A 17,852-nucleotide genomic window follows, 5' to 3' on the forward strand; every position below is an offset into this window, starting at 1 on the left:
TTTGTAAACATTTTTCTTACTCTTCTTAGGCTCCACCCACTCACAGCAGTCCTACAATGTACATTTCCTTTACTCTGTACTTGGGCTCTGATATCTTGTACATGACCACTGCATGGATGCCTTCCTCATTTCACGTTAGCTCTAATATGCTGCTCCAGGCTGTCCCTTGTGGGGACATCCTTCTTTATCTGCCTAGGTTTGAACTGAGCATAAGTCCCCCTCCCCTCCAGTTTACTTGGTCATTAATATCTCTTGCAGGGAATTTACATGTTTTCCCCAAGAGTCTGGACACCTAACTTTCTATGCCCTACCTAATGTTTCTGAGATCAAATAGTTCAAGGAAAGAAAGAAACGAAGAGCCAATTTATAAAATTTTAATAGTTGTATTTGTTCTATGAATGCACCATTATTTTTCTTTATATTTTCCTATTCTCGAATGTCTTAAGAATCTTGAGCCAATCCTGGTGGCACATGCCTGTAATCCCAGCAGCTCCAGAGGCTAAGGCAGGAGAATCAAGAGTTCAAAGCCAGCCTCAGCAACTTAGCAAGGTCCTAAACAACTCAGTGAGACCCTGTCTCTAAATAAAATACAAAATAGGGCTGGGGATGTGTCTCATTAGTTCAGTGCCCCTGAGTTCAATCCCCAGTATAAAAAAAAAATGTGAATTTTTCTCCTGTTTTAAATAATATTGTAATAAGTTTTGGGACACAACTTTATTTCCTTAGAAAAAAATGCATTGAAATTACTAGGTTATAAAAAATCTTAAACATTTTTAAGGTGATATAAGATTTCTTTTAGTGTTTTAATCTCTAGTTCCACAATTACTAATAAAATTGCACATTTTTCCTGTGTATCTTGCAATTTTTCCTATGAATTATTTTTTAATGTTAACTAATACTTTTATACTGTTTTTTTCCTGATTATTTTATAAAGCTGTTTATTTTAAGCAAAATGGTACTTTGTCATACTTTTTAAAAGTATGCTTACCATTTTTTCATTTATCTTTTAAGATAATATTAACAATAATTAACAATAATTTAAAATTTTTTTCATGTCATCCAATAATTTATTTTGCATAATTAGACAAATCTATCTCAGCGCTCATTTAACTGTTTACCTGTAGCTTTGTATTATGGATTCATCTTTCATATTTAATTCTTCAATATGTTTTTCCTTTTTAAAATATTGTTTTAAATTGCACTTAATGTATGGTATATGTGTGTGTGTGTGTGCATGTGTGTGTGTCGTGTATATGTGTGTGTGTCTTCATCCTCTTGGGTACAGTTTAATTTATTCAGTCCTGAGATCTTCTTTCAATTCCACAGTATTTTAACTATTGTTTAAGTATCTAATAAGCCAACTTCCTTTAATGCCTGATCCTATTCAATAATGTCTGAGGTATTAAATCCTGAGTATTCTTACCCTAGTATATTTTATGGCTCATTTAAATCTATAATGTCTCTTCATTTATCCTTTTGTCTCTGGCTAAAATCTTCACCTTTTCTTCTTATATCCATCTATAGTTGTTTTGTTCATTTATTTATTTTTGTACCAGGGATTAACCTGGGGTCCTTTACAACTGAGACACATCCTTAGCCCTTTTAATTTTGGGGGAGAGAATCTTTCTAAGTTTCTTAAGGCGTTGCTGAGACTAGCCTGAACTTGTGATTCTCCAGCCTCAGTCTCTCAAGACATTTGTGAATGAATCTCTAGTTCTAATAAACTGGATTTCAAAGCCACTCTTTATATATAACCATTATTATAGATTTTAATTTGTTATTTAATAACAGCCACTTAACTTCTTTAGATCACTTCAACTCGATTCCAGCATATATTATAAGAAACTCTGAAGTACTTCATTGATAAATCATATAAATGTGTCTAATGACTGAACTTGAACTGGAAAAAGATAATTTTTTGGATACTAACTTGAAAATGAGTGAATAGAGGCTATAATTCTTATTGACATCACAGAGGTTTACTAAGGACAGGAAAGTTCATCCTCTCTGTTCTATTCTTCATTCTGCTGAGCTTCTTTACTTCTAAGCCAGGTCAAATTTGTGAGTGGTAAAGTACTTCTTATGAATTGCTTAGAAGTTTGTAATTTGAAAGAAAAAAATAGTCTTAGATATATATTTTTTCTTTTAAGTTAAGTGTTATCATAAGGTACTGATTTTATTGCTCTTTTCTAAATATTCCACATCTCCTATACTAGCTGGTCTCTTAATTCTATTAAAAACTACTTCATCCTTGGAAACATAATTTCTGAACATATGAATGTTTATGCCACATCCATATAAGAAATTCTAATGGGTTCATTGGCATTCTCTTAAAGATAAATGTCTTTATTTACTTTGATTTTATCTCTTCACTAAACTTTCATCTATTCCACATTTTGTCTTCTCAAAAATGTGGAGAAACCAATTGTCTTGTAACATTAAGCTGTTTGGAGAACTAGGGGAAAATCACTGTGGCAAGTATCATTTTTCAAAATGTTTACAAGGATATGAGAAGGGCTAAGATTTTAATTTACCCTTTTAATAGCTACCTGGTGAAAGATAATATGCACCACTCATTCCACAGATATTTTTCTCTTCACCTTCAACAAAATGTTAACTGCTTTTAAATAGCAATTCTGTATTGTTTTATTGGTGTTAACAGAACTATTATGGCCTTTACTGGCCATCTTTATTGCTCTTTGATGGTTTACTTCCATAGCATGTATGTCTGGCAACCAAAAATGTAATTGATCATAGTTTTAAGCATCATCTTTAGATGATAAAATTGGTGATATCATTGAATGACAGATTCAAATGTATCATAAAAGTCTCTCAAACAGATGGCAAATATACCACTGTTTACATTCTCTAAATGAATGTTACAGATGGTAAGAAATTATTCCACCATGTTTAATAGGAAAATTCCAAGCATTTTGACAAAGGCACTTCTCTTTTTATTGCAAGGGAATATATTTAGTAATTTAGTTACCAACCACTCTCTTGCCTTCCAAATTGTATATTGGAAGCATATGGGAAAGATTTCTGAAGAGCCAGTATTCGTTTTTTTCTTTTATGTATCCTTAAATTTATTGAGTAGTTAAAAAAAAAAAAACAGGAATAGGAAAGGTGTATGTATGTATTTGTTCTTTAAGGGACAAAAATCAATAATTCTTAAAGGTATTTAAATTTACTCATTGAATTTTAACATATTTCACAATTAGCATTTTCTGTATAAAAGAAAACATTCAAATGTCATGTTAACATCCTACATAATATAATTTAGTATATCAGTCTCCTTGCTCTGTGTACTCAATTTATGATTATTTTATGAAATGATGCTATAACATAATGCTTTAAGCAACAAGGATAATTCTAAAAATGAAATAAGTATTTGAAAATAAGGATTTAAATTCTCTCTTTGATTACATATCTGATTATAGTTACAATAGCAGAGATTATTATACTTTGCAAAAACAATGATCTGTATCTTAAAATATTCAATTCTGTTCTCTCAATGGTAAACACATATTCCTTAGACCATGTGTTCTTCTATAATCAAACTCACCTTATATCACTTATTCTAAAAATAAAACATTTAATTCTATCTTAACATCCGTTTTTAGAACTTTAATATTGCTCTTTTTCTTTCTTTTGAACTTCAGTATAATTTGTTTTCAGGTATACACTTAACATTTTAAAAAAATATAAATTTAACCAGTTAAAACTGTACATGATCACTGAAATTATATATGATCAGATTTTCTTTTTCAAATTACCTGTTGAAGTCTTTCTTTTTGGGGCATTTAAGGTTGTCCCTTCTGGCAGGGACTAGTGATAAGAATGATCTTGTGTCTCAGAAGAGATAACCTATCAAGAGCAGAGTAGAGTGTCCTTGCATTCTGATCATTGTTCATTTCCATCATTTCTTCTTTACAAAGATCATCACTAAACACAAAAATCATTGTTAAAATTCAAAATAAATAATCTTTTTACTGAAAAAATAAAGATATTGAAAATAATGAGACATAGAAACTAATATTCATAGGTCAAGTTTATAATACTACATGGCACAACTCTTTTGCTTTGTGACAGGGTGCTATCTGTGGCCTCCCAGAGGTGGGACATAGAGACTACCTCAGTAAAACCAAAGCAAGGGCCTGTAAGACATTAGTACAAATTCTTTTTTTTCCCAAATTTTTAAATTGAGAGATAATATTTATACATTTTTATGGGAGATGTTATGGTAATTTGATACCTGTCTACAATATGTAACAATCAAAAAATCAGGGTAATAAGAATTTTAATCTTTTCAAATAATTGTATGTGTGGACAATTTCATACTACATTAGTCATTCTGAATTATATAATAGATAGTTTTAGTTAATAGTTATCATATTGAAGGGAAAAAATCTGAAAGCATTTCTTATAAGGTCAGGAACAAAAGAAGGAGACAAGTCCACTCTCACTGCACTTATTCAATATAATATTAGAAATTTTAGCCAGAATAATTAATCAAGAGAAATAAATAATAGGCATACAAATAGAGAAGTAAAATTATCTCTGTTTTCATATGATATGATTGTATACATATACAAACCTAGACTCAAAACTGAAAAGGCTTAGTCCATTACCATTAATTTCTGTAATGTTATCTGTTCCAGCATTGCTCCAAAATATCCAAGTCTATACTTTTCTCTGAGACCCACAACAAATTTTTAGTTATGATTCCCTGTAAAAATCAAGAACCAAGTGTATACTTTCAGCATACTAAGGCACAGGCTAAAAATTCTTATTCAACATGGGAGGAATAAGGGAATACCAGGGAAGGATAGAACTGAAGCAAGAACAAAACTCAGCAGGCAAACATCAAATCCTGGAACTTTATATATAGCAGTTAGTGAGGATTAGGAGCATAATTTAGGACATGTGGTGGTGAGCTGTAGACCCCCAAATGGCTTTAGCAGCCCCACCCCTATAGTATTACTAGAACACTTTTATACTGTGAGGCTAGTGAGTGGTGGCGGTCTTACTGATTTCTGAAATCCTCCCATCCCTTCTTTCCTCTTTATCTCAATGCAGAGTACCTGGCTTCTCTTTAATGGTACTAATCTCTTTAGCAACTATGTTCTCCTTGGCGTCAACTTTACAAGCTCTTTTTTATTCTTTTTTATAATTGTTTTTTTCAAATCTTTTTTTTTCCCTCTAAACTGTGTTTCAAATCTTTCTGCACTATATTTTGATCCTAGTTCTCACTACAGATCTGGCTAAAAGCAGCCAACAATACTCATATCACTGCCTGAATGCTGTGATGGTTGAAATTTCCTATGCTGGAATATTTAGTCCATCACCTTTAAATTCAGCCTCACATGGAAAAAATGTAGACAAGTTCTCACCCATAATGTAACATCAATGACCTCTAGTCTAATTCCCAATAGAGTCCTAATTTTCATCTGAAACCTCAGAGCCTGATCTCTCTTCATTCCTATTTGTCTTCTGAGCTTCTACCATACTCTGTCTGTCATACTCTGCTTATAGCATTCTAGGGCTTCTCTCTTCTGTATCTTCAAACCATTCAAAATTCCTCCTGAAAACCAGTTCCAAAGGTTTCTGAACTGTCATCAATATAGTCATAAGAACATCCCCATATCTTAGTACCAATTTTGGAGTTTGTTCAGTTTCCCATTGCTATACAAAATATCTGAGAAAATCAACTTAAATGAAGAATTTTTTTTTTCTTTTTTGGTTTCATGGTTTCAGAGTTTTCAGTTCATGGTAATTTGGCCCCAATCCCTTCAAGTTTGTGGTAAAGCAGAACATTATGGTGGAAAGTATGTGGTAGATCAAAGCTGCTAACTTCATAATGGCCAGGAAGCAGGGATAAAGAGAGAGAGAGGGGAGAGAGAGGGGAGAGAGAGAGAGAGAGAGAGAGAGAGAGAGAGAGAGAGAAGCCATTGGAAAAATACTCCCCATAGAGACTAATTTCTCCAACTAGGTGCCACCTTCTGAAGTTTTGACCATCTCCCAATGGTTCATAGATTAGAAGAAGAATTAGTATGATTAAAATGTGCATACTATCAAAAATGATCTACAAATTCAATAAAATTTCCTTCCAAATATCAGTTACTTTCTTTACAGAACTAGAAAATATAAACCTAAAATTCACATGGATCACAAAAGAACTTGAATGGCCAAAGCAATCTTGAGCAAAAGAACAAAGCTGGCTGCATAACAATACCTAATTTCAAGACATACCACATAGCTATAGTAACTAAAACCACATAGTATTTACATAAAACTGACACACAGCCCAGTTAAATGGAATAGAAGGCCCAGAAATGAATCCACACATCTGCAGCCATCATAATTTTTATAAAATTACCAAAAACACACGATAGATAAAAGGCATCCTCTTCAACTAATAGTGCTGGGAAAATTAGATATCTACATGTAAAGATGGAACTCTCACTCTCAACAAAAACTAAATCAAAATGGATGAATCATCTTAGTGTAAGACTTGAAACTTTAAAACTACTAGAGGAAAATATAGGAGAAACACCAAGATATTGGTACAGATGATTTTCTTGAAAGAACTACAAAAGAGCCCAGGAAACAAAGCAACAATTGACAAAAGGAATGACATCAAAATAAAAATCTTCTGCACAGTAAAGGAAACAACAGAGAGAAGTCACAACCTATAGAATGGAAGAAAATTTTTGCCAGCTATTCATTTGACAGAGAATTAATATTCAGAATATACAAAGAACTCAAAACAATAAAAAGACCCAGTAATCCAATTTAAAAACTGGAAAAGTGATCTTGGTAGATACTCTTTAAAATAGGAAAACAGGGGCTGGGATGTGGCTCAAGTGGTAGCGCGCTCGCCTGGCATGCGTGCGGCTGGGGTTTGATCCTCAGCACCACATACAAAATAAAGATGTTGTGTCTGCCGAAAACTGAAAAAAAAAAATATTAAAAATTCTCTCTCTCTCTTTAAAAAAATAAATCAAATAGGAAAACAGCCAATAAATAAATAAATAATCTCAATATCTGCTTTCAGAGAAAGGCAAGTCAAAAGGACAATGAGGTACCACCTTAACCAAGTTAGAATAGCTACAATCAGTAAAGAATAAACAAATGCCAGTGAGGATGTTGGTGGGAATGTAAATTAACATATCCACTATGGAAAATAATACAGAGGACCCACCAAAAACTAGAAATAGAAATACTATATGATCCAGTTGTCAGACTTCTGGATATACACCAAGTGAGATAGAAGTAAGCATATGAAACATAATAAACTTCCTTGCCCATATTTATTGTAGCACTCTTTGCGATAAATAATATATGGAATTAGCCTAGGTGTATATCAAAAGATGAATAAAGAAAACATGATAATACACATATACACATACAAACAGTGGAGTATTATTTATCCATAAAAAATGAAATCCTGTCATTTGTGGCAAAATGGATAGAACTGAAGGGAATTATGTTAAGCAGAATAGTCCAGACACAGATAACGTGTAGTTGTATCTTGTCTCTCATATGTGGGGAAGGAACAAAACAAAAATGACAACTCAAAAGTAGAAGAACGATTATTAAAAAATAGGAAGGTTGTGTTGGAGCAGTGTAAGGGTAAGGAAATGGACATGATCAAGGTACAATCTGTGAATAGAAATATCACAGTGATCTTTTTGATTTATATAATCATTCTAAGTCAATAAGAAAAAGTTCTCCAGGCAATAATTTAAGCCATACAAAGAAGTAAAAAATATTGGTGTAGGTAAAATAAAAATCCATTGAGAAGACACATAGAGCCTATGTTTATAGAAACTTGAATTTTTAAATTAAATACTTGTAGAGAAGTATGATAAGGTGTTCAGTAGACCTTCAAGCATAAAGTCACATTACATTAGGTTATATTTGCACTATAGAATGGGAATGAACATTCATAGAGACAAACCAAATGATATAAAAATTTCTACTATTAAATAATATTTTGTTTTTGTGATTTTAAATTAATGATTTTATTGACTTATGGTAGTGTTTTTACTTCATCCATATCAATATGAAAGTAGTATAATTTCCACTCTTTATACATATATTGAAAATATTTAGATGTTACTTTAAAATTTATAGAGAATAATATTATTTTAACCATTCTTTTGGAGATAAAAATATCGGGACACCTGTGTGGCATTATTGAACAAAGCATAGAATTGACAGCTCTAATAATAATAATAGTAAAAAGACAAATAATGACAACAACCGATTTTAAAAAGCATTTCTAACATATACTGCATGGAAAACTTCATATAATGAGAAAGGCATTAATATCTCTTATTTAGAGATGAGGAAACTGACATTCATTAAAATGGGCAAGTTGCTTTCTCAAATATAAAATATGAAAGGTACAGCCATGACAAAATGATTTGGTGATTCCAAACTTCTACCAAACTACCACCTACATGTAGAAAGTAATTGAACACAGACAATAATATATTGATTTTCATCTATACATCATCAGGGGTACCAAAATTCTTATGGAAGACCTCTATTTAGATCTCATAAAATGCATGAGTTCCTAATTCTTTAACAATCACTCTATCATAATTTCATGTGTTTCCTTCCTAATACTTTAATATCTTTTTTATCTTAAGCTGTTCTTCTTTAATTAGTTTAGGTCACTCTTTCAGCTTTTGTTAAAATATTATTAGTGAAGCACCAGTGGATATAATGTCATCAAATCCAATGGAGTTAAATTACTACTTGTGATTGATGATTCTCAGTAGCAAATTATCTCTGAATTCATCATGGAGATTCACACTTATAATCACCTTTATTTTAAAAAAGTCTAAATTAGTTTAGTCAGGAAAAGTGATAAAATATTTTTATTTGAATAAAGTGATGCCATTGGCTATAATAAGATAATGAGTGCCTGAACTGCCAACTATCTTACTCTCACATTTCCCCTTTTTAAAGGTGTCAGAATCAGCCTTCATTATGATAAGGAGTTATTTTCAAAGCTCAGATTTACATGGGCACCCTAAAACCTTGTCAATTCTAACTTGAAAGAAAAGTTGCCAACTGCCATCCTACCTTTTGCTCTCAAATATCAGTTACTATCAATCATTATTTCAGTATTTGTTGTGGAAATAAATATGATCTACTCTGAGTCCCTTTACATCAACCCACTGATTTAATGTAATCTAAGGCATCACTTTCAGTACCTCAAATGTATGCCCCTTCTGAGTAGCTAAAAATATCTTTGAGTCGCAGAATTGATTTTTTTTTTTTTTGGCTGTTAAAGGGAAAGATAGAATTATCTTTCAATTCACTTGTAGTCATTTCCAATATTTACTTATATGGCACTAGACATCATCTTCTTATAATTAGAAAATGTTTGAAGGCACAATATTCGCTGTCAGCATCCCAGAAAGGCATACTTAATATTTGCTATATAAATACTGGCCAAAGAATAAAAATTTAAAACATCATCCTTAACTGTTCCCACTGCTAGATAATTGCCTTTTAGGAGAAACCTTGTCTCAAACCTGGAGAACAGGGTCATGATGATGCTTGCATGTGGATTGTTCTCATTGAGTACCAGGAGGTTAGTCATGAAAACCTGATTTTTGAAGAATATGTATTTTTTCAAAGTTTGGTTCCTTTTAAAAATGCAGACTCAGAACTGTTTGTAGAAGCTGAATAATATTAAAGATGTTCAACATTTGTTGTCAAACCCATTAAATGTTATCCCTCACAAGCAAGTTTGTATAGTAATAATTATGGCAGATATTTATAAAAAAGAAATGGAAAACACTAAAGATAACACCCTTGGGGAAACACCCATTCTTTTCTAGTGAACTTGATGACAGATGTGGTCATGAGATGGAGGGAGAATGCTTTTAAGAATGGCATAGGGGGGCTGGGGATGTGGCTCAAGTGGTAGTGCGCTCACCTGGGATGTGTGCGGCCCGGGGTTCGATCCTCAGCACCACATACAAACAAAGATGTTGTGTCTGCTGAAAACTAAAAAATAAATAAATAAATATTAAAAATTCTCTCTCTCTACTTAATAGCAATCATGAAAATGTTCATGACATTTCTTAGCCTTAGCAGAATAGGAATATGTCATAGGTTCAGTTGCATCTTTACATAATTATGCAATCAGAGAGTGCCAACACTTCCTGAATATTAGATAACTTTTTATTTGAATATCACAATAGTCATTTCTAATCCTCAGAATGAAGGCATTTCTTCAACAAACTTTTCTTGGTAAAATGTGTTTCTGAGGAGGAGGTTCATGTGTTTGTGTCCAAGTACAATTCATCTAAGGCTCATTGCATCTCTAGTAAAGTCAATTACTTTTTTCTTGGTTACACATTATTTGGCAGGAAGTCTATTGTTGCTGCAACATTTAGGTTTTATAAGCAAGTCTGTTTTATAGGAAGCAGTGCTAGTAATTTTTTAAAGAAAAGCTATATAATGTATTTTAGAGCCTCTGTAGGTGAAGATTTATTGTTTGCAATGATGTCAAGTATGGACAGCGTGGGCTGGCCCTCATACAAACATGTCTATCAGTGGTCATGATATGGTAGTCTACTGGTGACATGTAAAATGTTTCCTGTTTTAGCCCTTGAGGTCTCAATGGAGACTGGTGGCTCAATCTTATGTCAACCCATATAAATATGAGGGAGATTCCTAAAATGCAAAGCTACATGTGTATATAAAAACACCAAATATAATTTTGAATATATGATCCTTTTTGCATAAAATTGTCTTATTGTCTAAATATGGATATTTATTATCATGATTTTTTTAGTTCTCAAACTTTTATTTAGTCACCTAGTAACCATGCATCAAATACTTGCTAGAATAGTATTTTACAATCCTCTTAGAATTGATACTGTCTAAACTAAATCTGATTTGACTACTGGGAAACTTTGAGCTTTAATGCTATTACTGCTATTGTCTACAGTAAGTTAGCCAAAGAGCAAAATATGGTAAGTTTCCTGACAGAAATATTAATGTTTATAGTGAATATACATTTGAGAATCCTGAAGATAAATTTTAAGTATTTTAATAAGTAAAATGTTTGCTCCAGTGCATAGAACAACTTTAGTGCTAATCTGATATATCATAACAGAGAAGACTGACAGCTTCTTATTGCTTTGCTTAGAAAAATGAATATGATTGTATGTGATTATAATAAAATTTTCAGCTTAGGAAAAAAGTATGCCATTTCTGCCCACTGTATTAAATTTAAAATAGATATGAAGATAGTAAGTTTTGTACTTAAGCATAATTGATATTATAAATGACTATTTAATGGTCCAATTAATCAAAGAAAATTTCATGAAAGTATATATTAGTGTATGAGTCTTTTACAAACAGACTCAGTACCATATGAATCTATGAAAACTGGAATATATATTCAAGAATATCTTCCATTAATCCACCTGATTGGAATATGCTACTTTTATAGATATGATACCTAGTGAATGAATGAATAAGTAAAGAAGCAATCTAGCAAAATCATTTGTTATGGTTTAGATTTTACATGTCCAAAAATCTCATGTGTGAGGTAATGCAAGAAAGCTTAGATGTGAAAGGATTGAGTTATGAGAGTCTTAATGCATTAATCCTCTGATAGGGATTAATTGGGTGGTAACTACCAGGAAGTAGGTCATGGCTGCAGAAGGTGGATCATTGGGTGTATGTCTTTGGAATATATATAGTTTGCCTATGATGAGGGAAGGCTCTCTCTTCTTCCTGGTATGATATTCTGAGCATTTTTTCCCCTGCCTTGCTCTTCCACCACAATGTTCTTCCTTACTTCTGGCCCGGAGCAATGGAATTAAGTCATCTGTGGACTGAGACCTTTGAAACTGAGTGTCAAATAAACTTTTCTTCTTCTAAAATTGTTGTCACTTCTTCTGGCCACAGCAATGAAAAAGATAAAACAAATTTCAATAGATGAGCATTTTCAGCTTCTGCTATTATTACAGCTTTCATGTCTACTGGTGTTTGGACACTCAGTGATTTTCACCATAGATACAAATTATCCTGACCAAAAACAGTGCTACTTCACATAGCAAGCATAAACTTACCTGAGATTACTGAATTTTTGAATTAACAACATGCTGACACAATAGCTACTGAGTTACACATTTTAAGGTTCATTTTAATGCAACTCTTATTGATTAAACTATAATAATAATAATTCCAATTTATTAGATTTCAATCCTGCTCACTATACTGACTGAAAAATGATGAAGGTGAGATGTATTAGGTTTTTCTATTTCCTAAAGAGAAAAACAAATGATTATATTTTCAATTCTAGAAATCATTGTGGATTTCTTTTTTTTTCTTCTTTTTGCCAGTTTACTGACATTCCTTGTTAAATGTCTAGCACAGATACAACATACCTATTATAGTTATACATGTTGGAAATAATTTCCCTATCTCAAAAAGGAGAAAATGTAATTCAGTATCACATTATGTCATATTTGGTTACTTGAAATGGTATTATACACAGGGCATATGTCTGCCTCATAACATGTCAAATTTATTTAATTGAATATGACAAACCTTTCAAAGCTTTACCAGTGTTGGTACAATTAGGAAAGTACAATGTTGTTTCTAGATAAACCACATGAAAGAAAATGACATAGTTTGGAAGATTTTTTTTTTTAAATGAAGTCATGTTTATAAACTCCAGAACTGCATCAGGAATGCAGGGTAGCTAATGGATTCTTAACTTTAAAATTTAATATATATGAATGCCCAACTATTTTTATATGTCTACATTAGCCAAATCAAATCTGTTAGTTTAAAGACTTTTCAAAAGGACTTTAAATGTCAGCATTGACGTAATGAGCAACATATATATATATATATATATATATATATATATATATATATATATATATATATATATAAACTGCTGAATACTAATAACCATGGGAAATTCTTAAGAGAAAAAGTGGAAGCACAGGTAATTGACATCATATTTAGAGGCAATAAAGCGAGATTATTTGCACAGGAAAAATAGTATAAAATTATTTCTATAAGACCATGTTAAAAACCAATTCAAAAGAGGAAAATTATATGGAATCATGAATGATTTAGAGCAAAAGAGAAAACTCAAAATGCTTAAAAAAGTATCTGAGAAGGTTCTGAATGATAAAATTGAGATACATTGACAGTTATAAAGTAGAAGTGGAGATATATTCAAATAAACTATGAAAAAAATAGAGCTTTAAAAGGCAAAATATATCTATATGTGTATAATTGGTAATAGAAATTCAATGGGTAGATTTACTTGGTATATTTAAGCCAAAGGAAGGATGTATAACTGAATTCAGACAGATGCTAATAATTGACCTAGAATGCAGCCTAGTTCATCAAACATGAAAAGCATAAAATACTGGAAAGAGAAGTTTCAACACGAGTACAATTAGTTTCTGAAAGACTTGATTTTGCATATTGAATTTAATATACTGCTACTGAATGTGCAAACTGGTTACCCTATTTGGCAGTTGTGGTAAATTTGTACATGTTCAACATTGGTTTCCAGCAATTCAACTTGTAGGCATATGACTAAGGGGAAATCTTTCAAGTCAGGAGACATACAGAGGCATAGTTATTACAAAATCAGCAGCAAAATCAACTCAAATTTCATCAGCATTATAAATAATAAATTATGACACATACAAGCAGTGGACTTACAGTGCAGTAGAAGTGAATGACTAAAGACACATGTGATGAGAGAATGAATTTCAAAAGCAAGTTGAGCAAAAAGTAAAGTTTCAGAAAAATATATGCAGTTTTATTTCACTTATAGAAATTATGGATAGGCAGCATTAAATAATATATGGCTTATGCCTACACACTGATGTAGCAACTCTAAATAAAAATCAAAGAAAATATTGTCATAAAATTTAGGATAGGACTTACCTTTGGAAAGAAAGAGATGGGATTAGGGGAGGGAGGAAGGAAATAATAGCTTGGGTTTAAATGATGTGGTCTCTAAAGAAGATTAAAGATATTTTGCTTAATCAGGAGGGCAACAACAGTGTTCACATTAGCATTTTATTTTAATGGTATCTATAGTTTTCATTCACTTTTTCCTTATTACACATTCCACCATTAAAAAGTGTGAAAGTTAAGAAATATTTTTTAAGCAATGTAAGTGGTTTCTTTATATTTTTTGGTAATGCAAAAAGCTATATAACTATGCAAAATATAAACTCATAGCTTAAAGTGTGGAAACCAATTATCAAATAAGATATTTGTTATGAACCAAATGTGTTACCCCAAAATTCATCTGTTTACCACTAACCCCTGATATGACTATATTTGGAGAGAGGAACTTAAAGGATTAAAGATTAAATTGTGTCATAATGGTGAGTTCCTTATGCAATAAGTTTGATATCCTTGTAAGAAAAGAAAAAAAAAAGAAAGATATTAAAGAGCAGGCTCTCTGCTCCTGTCTCCTCTGTTTCTCTTCTCACTTGCACAGATAAAAAGGCCATATGAGGACACAGTGAATAGGTAGCCATCTGCTATCCAGGAAGATTATCCTTACCAGAAACCAACCCTGACAACACCTTGATCTTGGACCTCCAGCTTCCAGAACTATAAAAAAATAAAATTTCCCTCATTTAAGCTGTGGCATTTTGTTATGGCAGCTCAAACAAATGAAAACAATATTTTATGTGAAATAAAATGGAAAAGTATAATTTGCCTTCTAAATGATATTATTAATGGAATTGATACTACTGGAAGCATCACAATTAATAGTCCTTAATTCACTACTGATTTAAATAGCAAGAGACCAATCACATAGTAGGCATTTTCTTTATTGTGTTCATTGTGACTAAAATAATTATACCACCTAATACCACATTAAATTATTTTCCAATACCTTTAAAGAAGAATAAGTCTAAGCTAGTACATGATAAAAAAAGAGTCAAACATTTAGGATATATTTAATTAACTATGCTAAATCAAACATCAATGAAGTCACTTTTACTTTATTCTTATTCTTAATTATGTCTTCATATCCCACCAGCCACATCTTCTCTCTTTTTGCTATACTAAAACTTATTTTAAATCATGCTTCTTTATAAAATCCTACTTAGAACAAATACAATGTCATTCAGAAATTATTCTTCATGACTTCCTCTTTAGGTCAAAGATAAACTGAGACTTAACTAGGCTTTCCTCATACACAATTAGAAACCTGAAGAAAGTAAGTGAAAAAAATAAGTTCTACCCAGAAATATACCCACAAAAATAATAATCTACTAAACTTTGTTAAAGTAACAAAGGCAATACAATGAAGAACACATGAGCTTTTCAACACAATGTTAGAACAACCAGATCTTCACATGCAAATCATTACATTTTGACAAAACAAACACCTTTCACAAAAATTAACTCAAAATTAATCACAAACCTAAATGTAAAACACAAAGTATAAAACTCTTAGAAGATGATACAGGAGAAAGTTTAGATGACATTGAGTCTGTCAATGATCCATTAAAAAAGAATTGAGAATGCTGCACGCACTGGTACACACCTATAATCACAGCAGCTCTGGAGGCTGAGAGAGGAGGATTGCAAGTTCAAAGATAGCCTCAGGAAATCCCTAAGCAACTCAGCAAGAACCTATCTCAAAATAAATCATAAAAAGCTTGGGGATGTGGTTGGTGGTTAAGCACCCCTGGGTTCAAACTACAGTACCAAAAAAAAAAAGTGATAAACTAGACTTCATTAAAAATAAAAAAAAAATACCTAGTAAAAGACACTGTTAAGGACATAGACACAAAAGTCATAGACTAGGAGAAAATATTTGTGACTTATAGGAGATGAAGTACTGTCACTTAAGATATACCAAGAAATCTTGAAACTCAATAAGAAATCAAGTAATCTGATTAAGGAAAGTGGCTCAAATCATTACATAGATCTCTCACCAAAGAAGATAAACAGCAAATAAACATAAAAAAAATATGTTCCATGTCATATTTCATCATGAAAATGCAAATTGAAACCATAATAGGATATCACCACACATCCATTAAAATGGCCAAAATCAAGAATACTGACAACATCAAACACTGACTGGGATGGATTAGAGCAATATGATCTCTCATTCATTTGTGAGAATGCAAAATGGTATGTGAGTTGAAAGACAGTTTAAAACAGTTCATTACAAAACTGAATATTCTCTTATATAATCCAACAAAAGTGTCTTGCTAATTATTGAGAGAAACTGAAAATATATATCCACACAAAATCTTGAACACAGATGTTCATAGCAGTTTTATTCATACTTGCTAAAACTTGGTAGCAACCCATACGTCCTATAATAGGAAGACAAATCCTTCTAGTGTTCTAAATCCTTACTTTGGAATATTACTGAAACTAAATAGAAATTAGATATCAATTCATGAAATGACATGAAAGAAACTTAAATGGATATTCCTAAATGAAAGAAATCAGTCTAAAAGGCTACACACTCAATTATTCCAAATATATGACATTTTTGTAAAGTTAAAACTATGGAGATTTAAAAAAAAACACTCAAGGAATGAGAAATGAATAAATAGAGAACAGAAGGTTTTTAAGAAAGTCAAATACTTTGTATATTATAGTGGTGGATTCATGTCATTATGATTATTCCATTTGCAGAGCATGTACAACATCAAGGGTAAAACTAATGTAAACTGTGGAATTTGAGTGATGGTGATATGTCAATGTGAGTTCACCATTGTAGCAAATACGCCACTCTGATAATGATATTGGAAACTGTGCATGTGTTATAGCAGACAAGGGCACTCTGTATGTTCTGCTCAGATTTTCTGTTAGCATAAAACAACTCTAATAAAAGAGAGTATATTTTTTTAAGAATTACTCTTTGCAGGCATTGATTAAAAGATAGCATAAGACTATAAATCCCTGAGTCCCTAAAATTGTCCAATTTTTTGATTGGATGGTTTTTCAAAGTGCATAGAGGCAGGCAACTCACATAGAACACACTGATCCTACTAATTTGAGAAGATGAATGTTAGAGTTCAGATAAAAATAAAGAAACAGGAATAAAGGGCAAAGTATTTGTTAGGAGGGACATTGACCAAAAAGGGACTAATAAATCATAGGTATTCCCTTGACTTATTACCGGAACTCTGAGGTACACATGTGAAGGTGAGATAGTGTGTGGTTAGAAAAAGAAAACTACCAATAAAATAAAAATTACCCAAGAAACTCTAGCAACATTTCCCAGAGCTTGCATAGTATTTGAGAGATATTAGAGATCTTACAAAACAGGAAAGATTTGTTAAACATCTGGAGAATTTTATAGAGTCCCTAAATGTCCATTTTCTTCTGTTAACCGGTAGATTAAAGTCTCTGGAGAAAAATGACTTTAGAGTTGTCCTATCAATGCAAACACACACACCTCTACATGTATTCTCCTCCTCCTCCTCACCATCACAATAGATCTGCTACTAAAATGCATATCTATCCAGAAAAATTAAAACTAAAAAATATTCAACATCATTTAAAGAAAGATTATATAATCAAGACACTATGCAATGTATTATATACAATGTCCAGAATCTGATAAAAAATTATTACACGAGTGTTATGAAGTATGTGATTGCATCTCTCCACCCCTCCCCAACCCCATCAAATGTTGACATCCTAACACTCAGTGTTATGGTATAAGTAGATGAGGTCTTTGGGAGCTAATTATCTTACAAGGGTGGACCCCTTATGAAATTAGTACCTACCTCATAAGAGGAGACAAAAAAGAGCTTGCTTCCTCTCTATCTCGACCATAG

This window comes from Marmota flaviventris, chromosome 1 (genome assembly GCF_047511675.1).
Source record: "Marmota flaviventris isolate mMarFla1 chromosome 1, mMarFla1.hap1, whole genome shotgun sequence".
NCBI classification, from domain to species: Eukaryota; Metazoa; Chordata; class Mammalia; order Rodentia; family Sciuridae; genus Marmota; species Marmota flaviventris.